The 10,932-nt window shown below is 35.5% G+C and overlaps 1 long non-coding RNA gene across 1 annotated transcript in view; it reads left to right on the forward strand.

The window, feature by feature from the left end:
• The window catches only part of LOC135967241 (uncharacterized), a 74,735-nt gene extending 67,899 nt beyond the window's left edge, over positions 1 to 6,836 (forward strand). The window contains exons 2-3 of the long non-coding RNA XR_012422763.1: positions 6,446 to 6,496; positions 6,641 to 6,836. This is a non-coding gene — a long non-coding RNA (uncharacterized lncRNA). The remainder of the gene's footprint in view (positions 1 to 6,445; positions 6,497 to 6,640) is intronic.
• Positions 6,837 to 10,932: the final 4,096 nt, after the last annotated feature.

Consider the following 10,932-nt stretch of genomic DNA (forward strand, 5'->3'; position numbering starts at 1 on the left):
TTTGTCATTTGATAAAAACACCTATAGTCATGTTATTTCAGATAGTAGACCAGCACAATTATACCATGATATTGGTCCTCCTTTTTTTTTTTTTTTTTTTTTTTTTATTTGAGATGTAGTTTCACTCTTGTTGCCCAGGCTGGAGTGCAATGGCACAATCTCAGCTCACCACAACCTTGGCTCACCACAACCTCTGCCTCCCGGGTTCAAGCAATTCTCCTGCCTCAGCCTCCCAAGTAGCTGGGATTACAGGCATGTGCCACCATGCCCAGCTAATTTTGTATTTTTAACAGAGACAGATTTCCTCCATGTTGGTCAGGTTGGTCTCAAACTCCTAAGCTCAGGTGATCTGCCCACCTCGGCCTCCCAAAGTGCTGGGATTACAGGTGTGAGCCACCACGCCTGGCCAATATTGGTCCTCTTAATCATGTTTCAAATGTCATCAACATTATCTTATTCTTTCAATGGCAATCATGAAAAAGCAAAAGTCAAATAGCTGAAATTACACAAAGACTTGACTTTATGGATTAAATAAGAACTGACTGGGGAAAATTCCCTCACTTTCTCTGCCCTATGTTCAGAATATATAATAACTGCTGACTCTAGGTAGTAAAAATTATATATGTTTCCAAGATTAAAGTCTGGTTTATGACATTTTGTTCACATAAGCTGTAACAAACCAGTAAAAAGTCTTAATACAGGAAAAGTCTCCACAAAATACATTGACAAATCTACTCCTAAGCTGTGGTTTACTTATCTGCTGTCAAGAAGAAAAGGTAAGTAAATATGCTGTATTAGAACCTTATAATGTATTTCCATCATACTGATATCACTTTGAGGCTATTCCATAGGGTATATATCCCCCTTTTGACTATTTACATTAAGACTCCATTTAAAATTTTTTTCTTTTAGCCTTTCTGTCTTCATTAATGAAAAACGCTACATTAAGAAATTTCTGCTTGCTTTTCCTTCTTGTTTCATATAGAGACCCATGTGTAATCTGCAAAGTAGTCTGAAAAGAATGGCACAAGCAGTCAAAATATTTACATATTTCTCTGTAAAATATTTCATAGAAAGATTTAACAGGCATAAGTAAGCTATGACAAGCATGCTCACTTATCTGAAGAAAAATACTTTGAGCTGATTTTCTGGCACTGAAAGGAAAGCTGGTTAAGTGACATCTTCCTTTATGGAATGCAATGATTAAACCAATGAGTTGTGCTTTACCTTCTCCAGGAAGGTCAGTATGATATGGAGCTGCTTTCAGTGATGCCCAACATATTGCACTTGAACTTACAGAACCTGTCACTAACATCAGTAAGTAAAGCAAGGCTTGAAATTGAGGTTAAAACAAAAACGAAAGGAAAAGAAACCAAAAACAAAACAAAACTGTATGAGAATGTAAATATTATATGAATAATTTCATACAAAACTGGGAAAGCAGTGAGTGCTCCAGTATGAAGAACTATCTCAGGTTTAAAGATGAGAAATGGAGTGTCTCAAAACCAGGTTTTATCTGTAAATACACTTGTCTCTCCTCCTAAATTGTAAGAAGAAAATAACTGGAGAATATTGCTGTGATCTCTTGCAAGTTCTTTCTTCCAGCTTTGGAAGAAAGAGAAAAATAAACAGAAAATTCATTTATCTCGAGAGATAAGTATCCAAGTTCAGAAACCCCTGTTTGCTTCACAGAGGAACAAGCTCTAATCTCACAAGCTGTGGAGAAGTCCTGTAGATTCTCCTACAGTGAAGTCATCAACATCTCACATCAGATAGTAGGTTGAAGAGTGTAAAATTATGAACACTGGCATGTCGGGAAGACCACATTCCAGCCCAAATTTCTAACCCATCACAATGACCTGAACTTAACCTCTACTACTTCCCACTTTTCCTTACCTGGCAATTGAAGAAAATTCCTTTCCCTTGACATAATTACAGAAATGGAATGAGTAAGAAGTTTATAGCCTATGAATAGTATACTACTTTGGACAAGAGGGATAACTTGGTTGGATCCTTACTGTGCAGCAAAAAGGCTGGGTACCACAAACTCCCCAAAAAGATTACCATAATATTGTACAGTGCCTATTGGTGAGAGGCCTCCTTGTTAGCATCTCTGAGCATAACATTCACCCAAATCTGTCTTAAATTGCACAGTTTGTAATTGCATAGGCAATAAGTCTTGTCTAACAGGATTTCAATAGCCTTTCAAATTCTACCTTTGGAAGATATTCAAACCAAGAATTCTCATTCATATTTTTTACTACCTTCTACTCATTTGCACAGAATAAGAAGCCAAGTTGAACCTGTTAGAAGACCCAGTTCTGGTTGTTCAGCATCTGTGATTTGATTCCCTACCAATGACAGACAGGATGGGCAAGTGAGGCAGGGCTTCCATCCTAACTTAAAGGCTTAGCATTTAAAGGGTGGCAGTCTGCTCATTCCAATATGTCTCTCAAAGGAGTTAATAGTAGTTGTCAATGTTTGTCTTCAGTTTGATGTTTCTCAAGGCATTTTTAAAACCAAATGGAATTGGCACCAATTTTTAAAAATTCAGATGGGGTTTTCCCTGATTTTAGAAATATCTGTAATTTTTTTTTTTTTTTTTTTTTTTTTTGAGACAGAGTCTCACTCTATCTTCCAGGCTGGAGTGCAATGGTGCAATCTCAGCTCATGGCAACCTCCACCTCCCGGGTTCAAGCGATTCTCCTGCCTCAGCCTCCTGAATAGCTGGGACTACAGGCATGTGCCATCATGCCCCGGCTAATTTTTTTGTGTGTTTTTAGTAGAGATAGGGTTTCACCATGTTAGCCTAATGGTCTCGACCTCCTGACCTCATGATCCACCTGCCTCGGTCTCCCAAAGTGCTGGGACTACAGGTGTGAGCCACGGCGCCCGACCTAAAATGATATATTTTTAAATAAAATAGGAAGTTAAAAAGCAATGTGTACTCTTGCATTCTGCCCCAGAAATGACGGGATGGATGAATAATGGGATGGATGAACACTGGGCTGAAAAAGAGATTTGACCTTTGAGAGGCATCTCAATTCTTCATTTGAACAAGGTAAAATATTTTTCATGAAAATAACCTGCATATCAGCCTGAAAGCCAGTATGTATATGGAATCAATTTAAAAGATGGAGTATAGAGTTTGAAGTCAGAATGGTCAGGGGTCTAATCACAACTTAAACAAGTTATAGCTGTATTAATTATCTGAGCCTCTTTCTTTATCAATCAAATGGTACTAGTTATAGTATATATTACATGAGTTGTTTGTAAATATTAAATGTGATGTTAAATATAAAGTCCCTACTTGATACTTTTGATAAGGCACTTAAAAATATATGTTTTATTTTATAGCTCAATGACAGCTAAAGAGGCAAATAAATATTGTATATGAGTCTTTGCCACAGCTGTATACCTACTTTTCAATTCCCTGAATCCTTAGGCTTCATTCACATTATCTCCCCTGGGTTACTGTACTCCTGGTGGTAGGATCATTTATTCTTTTGTCATTTACTGACAGTCCTCTGTGTACCAGGCACTGTGCTATGGTCTCAGAGGGCAAAAAGTGCCATACATTCTGTACTCTCTGTCTTCAAGGAGCTACGCTTCAGGTGGTGGTGAGGTAAGCAGGGGCTTCTGATAGCTTTTATAATATATACAATGATGTGTCATGATAGGTGTGTAGAAGCTGCTAAACTGCCTTCTTAGGGGTTGGCGGAGATAGTCAACTTCATGATGAAAACTTCTGCTGAGCTGAATGTGATTTCAGAATTAATAGCACAAAGGACAGCAATATTAAAAAACAGAGACTCCTGCAAGAACAAGGTGTTGAGTTTGGTTGGAATGCAGGAAAGGTTCCATAAAGTGGTAGTAAGTGTATGGGGAGGGGTGTCATCTTCTGAAATTACTAACTTACAAAGCTAGAATAAACTTGACTGACTAAAATAAAAGCAATAATATCAGCAATTATTGCATATTATTTGTTATGTTTCAGGGCATTTTTCCATATTAACTCATTCAATGCTTAGAAACACCCTATGATGTAAATATCATGACTGTATTATCATCATTTTACATATTAAAAAAAAACACCTGAGGTATACAAAGGTTTAGCTGTTTGCCCAAGGATATCCCATTAGTAAGTAGCAGAGCTGAGATTCAAACTGAGTCAGTCTAGGTCCTGAGCTGGAGTCTCATCACAACCATATTATGCCTCTTTTGTTTTTGTGTTATTAGTTACAGAAGCTTGTACCGCAAAATATAAATGATAAGAGCCCACGGCACACAAGTGACCTCCAGCTACAGTAGCCTTATCAGCACTACACTGAAGGACTGCCATTGGAGATCTTTCTATGAGCACTACAGAAGCATACATCTACAAAATGGGAAAAATTCTTACCTCAAAAGGCTCTGAGGACCCAAAGTCATACATATGCCTTTAGCGTGAGACATACTAAAGATTAGTTGTAAATTTCTTACCTTTCCATTATTCTCTCTTCCTTTTTTGCTTCTTTTCTCTTTCCTTCCTTCCTTCCTTCCTTCCTTCCTTCCTTCCTTCCTTCCTTCCTTCCTTCCTTCCTTCCCTTCTTCCCTCTGTTCCTCCCTCCCTCCCTGTCTCCCTATCTTCCATCTTTCCTTCTTATTCCATCTTCTGAATTACTACCTAGTAACTCTTCTACTTCCCTGAATGATCTTTTGTGATTGCACCCCAGAATAAAGCTTTAGTGACAAGAGACAGCTAGAAAAAAATCCACTAATGCTGATAATTGTTGGGATCATTCACAGGATTACTAGATGAGTTAGGAAAAGTTGTTAGATGAGTTAAGACCCAATCTCAGAATCATGGTCAACATTGAGCTATATCCATTGATAGTTTCCACTATTCAAAAATCTCCTTTGGGAGGCCGAGGCGGGCAGATCATGAGGTCAGGAGATCGAGACCATCCTGGCTAACACGGTGAAACCCCATCTCTACTAAAAATACAAAAAATTATCCAGGCATGGTGGCAGGCACCTGTAGTCCCAGCTACTCAGGAGGCTGTGGCAGGTGAATGGCATGAACCCAGGAGGCGGAGCTTGCAGTGAGCCGAGATCCCACCACTGCATTCCAGCCTGGGCAACAAAGTGAGAGTCTGTCTCAAAAAAAAAAAAAAAAAAAAAAAAAACAACAACAACTCAGGCTGTCAAGGTATCAGTTATTTGTAATATATTATCCCCACACTCCCACTCAAGGCAACTGTTTGGTAACTAATGTAATAAAAATTATTATTTAAGAAAGACTTTCAACAGTGTTACCATTGTAAAATATCAGGATTGAAAGGCACCAAGGAAGAAATGCATTTCTAAAACTTAGCTAGAATTTCCTCTAGAATAGAACAACTAAGTAGTAAGTCTGAGATAGAAAAACCAAACAAACAGACAAAAACTCAGTCTTAGAGGTCCTCTCTTTACCTTAAATTTACATATACAGTTTAAGCAGGGATGGCGAAATGGCAGGGGGCTTAGGGGGAGCACTCTTTACGCTATACCATTCTCCTTTATTAAAATTACACATATATATTATATCTGCATTTTCTTTCATACACATACCAGCAAGAAGTTTCAAAAATTCTTTATAAATTTGAAACCATCTTGCTTCCAACAGAAGTCCAATTTACCTATTTTTTGACATCCTGTTCATTTGCTATTTGTCTTATGAATGAAAGTATGAAGCAAATAAGTAAAGTATTCATGGGCCATCTCCTCAGGTGTATAAAGGTTAAGGAAAATTGATTACAAACAAATGAGATCTATGACAAAAGCAGAGGAGTAAGGTAACCAGCCCCCCAAATTAATCAGCATATAAATTAATCTTGCTTCCAAACAAAAGTAGGACAGGAAGCATTGTCATCAATAATCTACTATGCCAAGACATTCTCCAGGATGAATACTAATGAATATAAACAAATAGTAGCTGGAAGAGAAATATAAATTCTTAAAACATTAAGAGGAAAAAGTCTGAAAATTTTCTAATCTGTAAACCACACATATTTTATGTATCCTACTATCAACAACAGTGCTATCTCAGTAATTGATTACCATTTACAGAGTACCTACTAAGTGTCCCACACTATGCAAAGAACTTTCCATATGTTATCTTTAGTTTTCACATTCATCTTTTACGATTCTCACAACTGGGCCTCAGAGAGTTTATGTGACTTACTTACCAAGCAGGAACAATATACCTAAATCTCTCCATTTTCAAAAGCTAGACTCTTTCCACAATCTACAGAAAGACTGAAAACACTTTTTCAAAAGCAAATAATTTTAATGATGTGCTCTGTGTTTCTACGGTCTGATGTGCATTGACTAATTGTTACTTTTGGTTTATTTTAGAAGTTATACACTTTTTATAGTAAGTATTACATTGTCTTTTGACTACCTAACTTTTGATTTGTTCTAGAAATGACCTTCCACAAATATCTGGATGAATGAAGGACAGAGATGATCTGAGGTAAAGACTGTTTCTGAGGATAAACTTTCCTAAGGGAGAAAGATTCTTTGATAATGACTTTGCCCTATCTTACTCCACACAGTGTTTCACACAGTCCTCTAGTTTTTCCTCTCTAATTGCCCCTCAATTCTCTTCTCTATCAAGGACAAAAACATATAGAAATCCTATATTTTCAAACTCCATCAACCTCCATGAGTATGAAGTGTTCTGAAGAGAAAAAGAGCCATCCATGGTTAGTAATTCTTAAATAGACTGTTATGCATTAAGGATGAGTAGAAAATTAGCAAAGATTTTAAATGTTGACAGTAAAATTGCATATGCTGTGACAAATGAAAGAAGAAATAAATATTTGTGTGACTGCGAATAAGCCTTTCCTCTAAATTAGTTAAGTCACACTTTGCAAAAAGTCAAGTTGCAAGTCTTTATTTTTTGCTTGTTTTTTGCTTTTTGTTTTTTTGAGATGGAGTCTTGCTCTGTCACCCAGGCTGGAGGGCAGTGGCGCGATCTCGGCTCACTGCAAGCTCTGCCTCCTGGCTTCACACCATTCTCCTGCCTCAGCCTCCCGAGTAGCTGGAACTACAGGCGCCCGCCACCACGCCAAGCTAATTTTTTGTATTTTTAGTAGAGACAGGGTTTCACCATGTTGACCAGGATGGCCTCGATCTCCTGACCTCATGATCCGCCTGCCCCAGCCTCCCAAAGTGCTGGGATTACAGGCATGAGCCACCGCACCCTGCCGCAAGTCTTTTTAAATCCTTGAATAATATCTGAAAACACTGTGTTTAATAGCTAAAAACAAATAACCCACATTTCCAACATGACACATTATCTATCCATGCAATACTATACTATGCAGCCACCGGTGTGTGACTACTATAGAACAATGTCAAGAAAGAAATCTCCATGGGCCAGGCACGGTGGCTCACGCCTGTAATCCCAGAACTTTGGGGGACCGAGGTGGGCATATCATCTGAGGTCAGGAGCTGGAGACCAACCTGGCCAACATGGTGAAACCCCGCTTCTACTAAAGATACAAAAATTAGCCAGGCGTGGTGTCAGATGCCTGTAATCCCAGCTACTCAGGAGGCTGAGACAGGAGAATCGCTTGAACTTGGGGCAGAGATTGCAGTGAGTCGATATGGTGCCACTGCACTCCAGCCTAGAATTTCCACGGTAAAGGGAAAAAATTAACATATAATTATAATAAAATATACCCAAGATATTCTATAAAATTCAGTAGCCATTATTAACACAAACTCTATTCTAAGACTTGAAAACTAATTACCAAATGTGATGGAACATGTTTCTGTTGTAAAACAAGCAATAAACATTATATTAACTACTGAAATACCAAGACCATTCTCATTAAACTGAAATGACCACCATCCCTACAATTATTCAGCATTGTGTTGTAGTTTCTAGCCAATCCAATAAGAAAACCAACTAGCTATATAATTATGAGAAGTAAGAAAACAAATTTATCTCTATTTGCATACAATTTAACAGTCAAGATAAACTCTACAAAATATATAATAAATAAGAGAAAATCCTGATAAGGTTAACTAGATTTTAAAAAGCTATTTATATACTTTTTCTTTATTCTAGCAACCCATTGAAATATATGTATCTCAAATATAAAATATGTATAGATTTATGTAATACTAATACCCTGCTGACAGTAGTGATAAAATTATTATGTATCTTGCAATGAAATATTTAAAAGTTATTACATATTTTAAATCAACATAAATAACCTGAATAAAAAGCTAAATGATATCTTACAGTATTATTGAGTCATAAGACAATATCATATAAATACATCTCTCAAATTAATACATATATTTAATGAGATTCCATTCAGAACTCAAAAATTTTAAATGAAACTAGAGAGTTTTATTTTTTAAATTTATATATAAAACACAAATTAAAAAACCTTCTAAAAGATTTTTCAGAACAGAGATGAGGATAAATGTCCTGCAACATATAAAACATACTATGCTGCTTATTAAAATCAAAATAGTAAGTGAAGACTAAATAGAATGCAAAAGTGCAGAAGACAAGTTGAAAAATAAACACACAAATCCAAGTATTTGTGGAAAAATCATAGTTTATTTAATCAAAGATCTTAGCATAAGCAGCTATAGATCTCAAAATGAAAGAATTAAATCCCTGCTTTGCAGTATAAAATATTAAATTCCAGAAGGATTAAAATAAAAAATGTAAAACCCAGAATATTATAATAAAAATAGGAAAATGTTTGTATAACATAGGGCAAGGAGACATTTATCAAACAATAAATCCAGATGCCATGAAAGTGTTGATAGATTTGATTGCATATAAATTAACATTTTGAAAAAAAAGGAAGACCCTTAAAGCAATATTCAAATAAAAATTTGACTATTAAAAATTGTTTGAAAATGCCTTAAAGTTCCTTAGTTCACAGAGTCTCTATAAATCAATATTAACAAGACAAACAATATTATTTAATGTGAAAATAATATAAATAAAATAATCACAGAAAAAGGAAGAAATATGACCAAAAACTTCAGAAAGATCCTCAACTCAAGAATAAACGAAAAATACAATCAAATAAACATTGAGAATCCATTATTAACCCACTGCAGTCTATTGAAATTTCAATATGTTGATCACACTCTGTTCTGGAGAGGATGTGGGAAAGCAGTAATTATATATTGTTGGAGAGAAAAAAAGCATTATGTGTAATGTAACACACACAGTAGCTAATAGCCTTTAAAACACATGCACTTTGACTCAGAATTTCTATTTTAGCAAAGCTATGCTACAGATAAAAGCATATGATCATTATAACAATCATGTCATTGTGACATGAGATCATTGTAAGATATATTAGTTTTCACAATGATTATATGTAGTTTTTATAAAAGCAATAAAATTTTAATAAAGAAAAAAGACAAAGATCTTGCTTAGGAGATAGATGTTGAAGTTTAAGGCTGCCAAAGGAGCTACCATTTGAAGGGAAAACATCTGGAGAGTAGAAACGATCAAAGAATAAATTCAAAAATTTGCATTCAAATTTCCACTTCACAACTGCTGACTTCTAACTTAACTGCTCACAACTGTTTCTAAAACTGCATATATATGCTGTTTTCTTCTAGGTTATTTGGTGTAGCGGGAGAAAGAAGAAAATAGCATTTGAGAGGCCTGTGATTCTATTAGCAGTCACATGATACTGGAAAGACAAAAGTTAGCGTTTAATTCTTGTCAAAATTGGGAGGCATCTGCAAATGTCTTGGTACTTCTCAGCCAAGACCTCAGAAGAGGTCATTCTAGAATTAATGTGACACTTAGTGCCATACTTTAGAAGTGAGAACTATACCCTAGATGTAAGGGCAAAATTTAAACATTTTAAAGACATTTAAAACCCTTGCAAATAAAGCCTAAAACCAAGCCTCAATAGGACAAAGATGATCCACTAGTAATCTATCTACTTGATAGAAGAAAACTTAACCCTTTTGGACAAATTTCCATCATCAAGAACACCTGCAAAGTTTCATCTATCAAGTCAAAAATTATGAGGCAAATAAAAAATAGGATTAAATCATTGGAAAATCAAAGTAAAAAATAGACAATATAAATAGACCTCCAGATGATTCAGATATTGGAGATACCCAATATGACTTTCAAATAACTATGATCAATACACTCAAGAAAATAAAAGTTGGGCAAAGTAGGTAAGAATTTCAACAAAGAATTATGATATGTAAAAAGTAACCAAATTGGGCATCCTAAAACTGAAAAATAGAAATAAGAGTTTAAAGATCTTGACTTCCAAAGTTCAAAATTCATTTGTTAAATCTACAAATAATTATTGAGCAACTATTGCCTGACACTGTTCTAGAAGTAGGGGATAAAGCAATGAACAAAACAAACTTCATTCCCTTATGGCTCTTATGATCTAACGAGAGAAACAGAAAATAAACCATATAAGTAAGTAAATTTTATATTACAAGGTGATAACCAAGGGTGATATGAGAAAGAAAGAAATGACTGAAAATGTTAATTGGATTAAATAAATAATAGAACAAAAAATAAAATTTGAAGAAGAGCCTTCCTAAAGAAGCAATAACAAATTTGAAGGCCTCAATAGGGTGGTGATTTACCTGCTAAAGGAAAAATGAGGAGTTTAATGTCACCTTAATACTAGGAGATAAAATTATTAACTACTGGAAGGGTTTGGGACTTTACTGTGAATGAGATGTGATGGTATTAAAAGGTTCTGAGGGGAAAAGTGACGTGATCTAACACACATTTTAACGTTTTACATCTGAGATTATAAGGTCTAAGAGCAAAAGTAGGTAGAACTCTCTAGAGACTACTGCAACCATCCAAGCAAGAGATGATGTGGACTGAACCAAGATGGTAGCAGTGAAGAAAGTAAGAAATGTTTGTATTCT

This window comes from Macaca fascicularis, chromosome 14, assembly GCF_037993035.2.
Source record: "Macaca fascicularis isolate 582-1 chromosome 14, T2T-MFA8v1.1".
Classification (NCBI taxonomy): Eukaryota; Metazoa; Chordata; class Mammalia; order Primates; family Cercopithecidae; genus Macaca; species Macaca fascicularis.